This window comes from Oncorhynchus keta, chromosome 17 (genome assembly GCF_023373465.1).
Source record: "Oncorhynchus keta strain PuntledgeMale-10-30-2019 chromosome 17, Oket_V2, whole genome shotgun sequence".
In the NCBI taxonomy this organism is placed as follows: Eukaryota; Metazoa; Chordata; class Actinopteri; order Salmoniformes; family Salmonidae; genus Oncorhynchus; species Oncorhynchus keta.
In genome coordinates this window covers 14,828,459-14,831,610 of record NC_068437.1, presented here as the reverse complement: position 1 = coordinate 14,831,610, position 3,152 = coordinate 14,828,459, and positions in this window count along the sequence as shown.

The following is a 3,152-nucleotide window of genomic DNA, read 5'->3' as shown; positions in this document are numbered from 1 at the left end:
GAAAGACAGATTTGTACTTTGTCAGCTCGGGGGTTTGAACTTGCAACCTTCCAACGCGCTAACCACTAGGCTACGCTGCCGCCCCTACTAAATAAATAATAATCTTCAGAAATGACTTTGTCAAAGCAAGAAAATAACTAGGGCTTTACAATGATGGTGAAAACTTGGATAAATGTTTGGATTAAGTGGAAGTCACAGAGGATGCATAGAGGGACTTCAAAAACCAATGCAGAATTATAAAAAATCTGATCTATTAAATTTTCCTTGTGGTCTATAATAAAGGGCACTTTATTTAATATAACAGGCTTTTAAAAATCAAAATGTGCACTTAAAATATCAAAGGGACTCAAAGGGCACTCATGTCATGGAACTACCCTTCAACACATGCAACACTCACTTTCATCAATACATACAATAACTTTTAGAGCCGCCTGCTGCCCTTACGTAACTACTACATTTAGCTGGTGTTGTGCTTAACTTCAGGCGCATCTGTGTGTTTGACACCTTAGCAGTGGGCATGTGTTGGTTTGAACAATTGAACATAATATACCGTAGGTACTTTCATTCTCATCTCCCAAAGAGTTACTGAATATTTATTTAACTTCAGCTTGCTTTTCAAAGTATTTGATGGCGGTGGGCATCACCGGGGGCTCACTGCCTGCCCTCCAGGTGGATGGAGCACTAATTTAAGTTATTTCATGTATCGTACATATTTTCATTAAAGATCATGAGTAACCACCACGCCGCATTTTAGTCCGACTCTCTTTCAACAGACGAACGCCGTTACACTGAGTAGGTGAACGGATGATCTCCACATCTGTGGTTCCCACCATGAAGCATGGAGGAGGAGGTGTGATGGTGTGGAGGTGCTTTGCTGGTGACACTGTCTGTGATTTATTTAGAATTCAAGGCACACAATCGGCATGGCTACCACAGCATTCTGCAGCGATACGCCATCCCATCTGGTTTGCGCTTAGTGGGACTATAATTTGTTTTTTCAACAGGACAATGATCCAACACACCTCCAGGCTGTGTAAGGGCTATTTGACCAAGAAGGAAACTGATGGAGATCTGCATCAGATGACCCGGCCTCCACAATCACCCGACCTTAACCCAATTGACATGGATTGGGATGAGTTGGAATGCAGAGTGAAGGAAAAGCAGCCAACAAGTGCTCAGCATATGTGGGAACTCCTTCGAGGCGATTGGAGAAGCATTACAGGTGAAGCTGTTTGAGAGAACACCAAGAGTGTGCAACGCTGTCATCAAGGCAAAGGGTGGCTACTTTCAAGAATTTTATATTATAAAATACATTTTGATTTGTCTAACACTTTTTTGTTTACTACATGATTACACATGTGTTATTTCATAGTTTTGATGTCTTCACTATTATTGTACGATGTAGAAATAGTTCAAATAAAGAAAAACCCTTGAATGAGCAGGTGTGTCCAAACTTTAGACTGGTACTGTATTTAGAATATTTCTATATTTCTTCATTCCATTCTTTACCTTTTAGATGTGTGTGTATTGTTAGATATTACTGTTGGAGCTTGGAACACAAGCATTTTGCTACACCCGCAATAACATCTGCTAAATATGTGCATGCGACCAATAAATCTTGATTGTGAGTCAGCAGTAGGGTCAATGTTGGTTGACATGGACCCATGGACCCACACACAACCATTATATCAAGCTCATCTGATCCACAGTGCCAGTCTCCACTCTCTCTCCCAACTGTTAACACACCATGTACCCTCTCTACCATGACTCCTCTAGCTCTCTGATATGGGGGCTTATCCAGCACTCCCCAGAACAATGCTCCTATTGAGAAGTACAGAGTGGTCCCCCGTAGCCCCGGCCCTCGGAGACCAGCCAGGGCCAACCAGTGAGGTCCAACAGGGGGCCAATAGGCAGGCGGGGCACGGGGCCCAGGGCCTGATCCATGCAGCTGTCGCCTGGCACACTCCGGCCTCAGGGAGACACGACAGCTTATGTTAGTGCCAAGTGGCCTGCTGCTGCATGTTGCATGTGGAGAGGGTGGTGTGGTGGTGCCTGTCGCGGCTCTTTCATCAAGGGCACATGTGGAGATGTGGGGGGTGGAGTTCCATTGATGGATGGATTGATGGATGCATGGCTGGGCAACAAGGGATGGTACACAACCCACCACCGACCTTCCACCCATCCACCCCTCCACCTTTTCATTAACATCTTCACCCTGTCTGTCCTCCCAGTCTGCCCCAGGCATCCAGCTGTTCAGTGGGCAGAGACAACACATCCCCTTTTGGGCTCGGCATTCTCCAGAGGCTGGTCTTGTCTGGAAGATCGAATGAGAACTAGGCCTAGTTTCAACCCTATGTAGGTCATCATTGTAAAGAAGAATTTGTTCTTAACTGACTTGTCTAGTTAAAAAATGGTAAAATATAAATGTCTTTGTTTTATAAACCTTTTTTTTTTTTTGCATTGAGCCAAGTGATCTGGCTGGAGGACAGGGGTGAAGTCTTTCTGTAGACTTACTATGGTGTTTAGAAACAGACGTCACGTTAACTGTCTGATGCCAGGTTCCAGTTACATTTCGGAGGACGGGGTCAGAGGTTTCTGGGGAGAGGTGTGTCGTAGAGGGGGGCATACTGAGACGTGGGTAATTACAGACGCTAAAAATACTGCAGGACTTGTTAGAGTTAACCCATTACAGTCTAAACCCTGTCTAATCTGGGAGGGAGAGTGGGTGGGGCGGGGGCGGGGGGTTTACTAAGCTTTATGGAATTGTTTTAAGAAGGTCATACCAAGGAACATTTAGCTATTTGATTTTGAATTGAAGTATAAAAAATACATCAAATACAATTATTTGATGAAAAATGTGGCCATACTGCTATTAGCTCATACAAACGCATCGAATAACAGATTCACTACATGGAACAACAGATAGACTCCCAAAAAGGACCTTCAGACGAGTCTTCTGAGGCCTGTGGGCATTAGAGCAAAACAACCTTTCCCGACTTCAGATGCGTCCCAAGACACCTCTTTCCATAGAGGGGTCATAACGGTTTGTAGCCCAAAATGTTCGGACGTTACAGGCGATTTTGTGAGAAGACCGATTTGTGAGATGTCTCATGGTCTGACGAACCTCGCTGTAGCTCTGTCACTTTTCACCG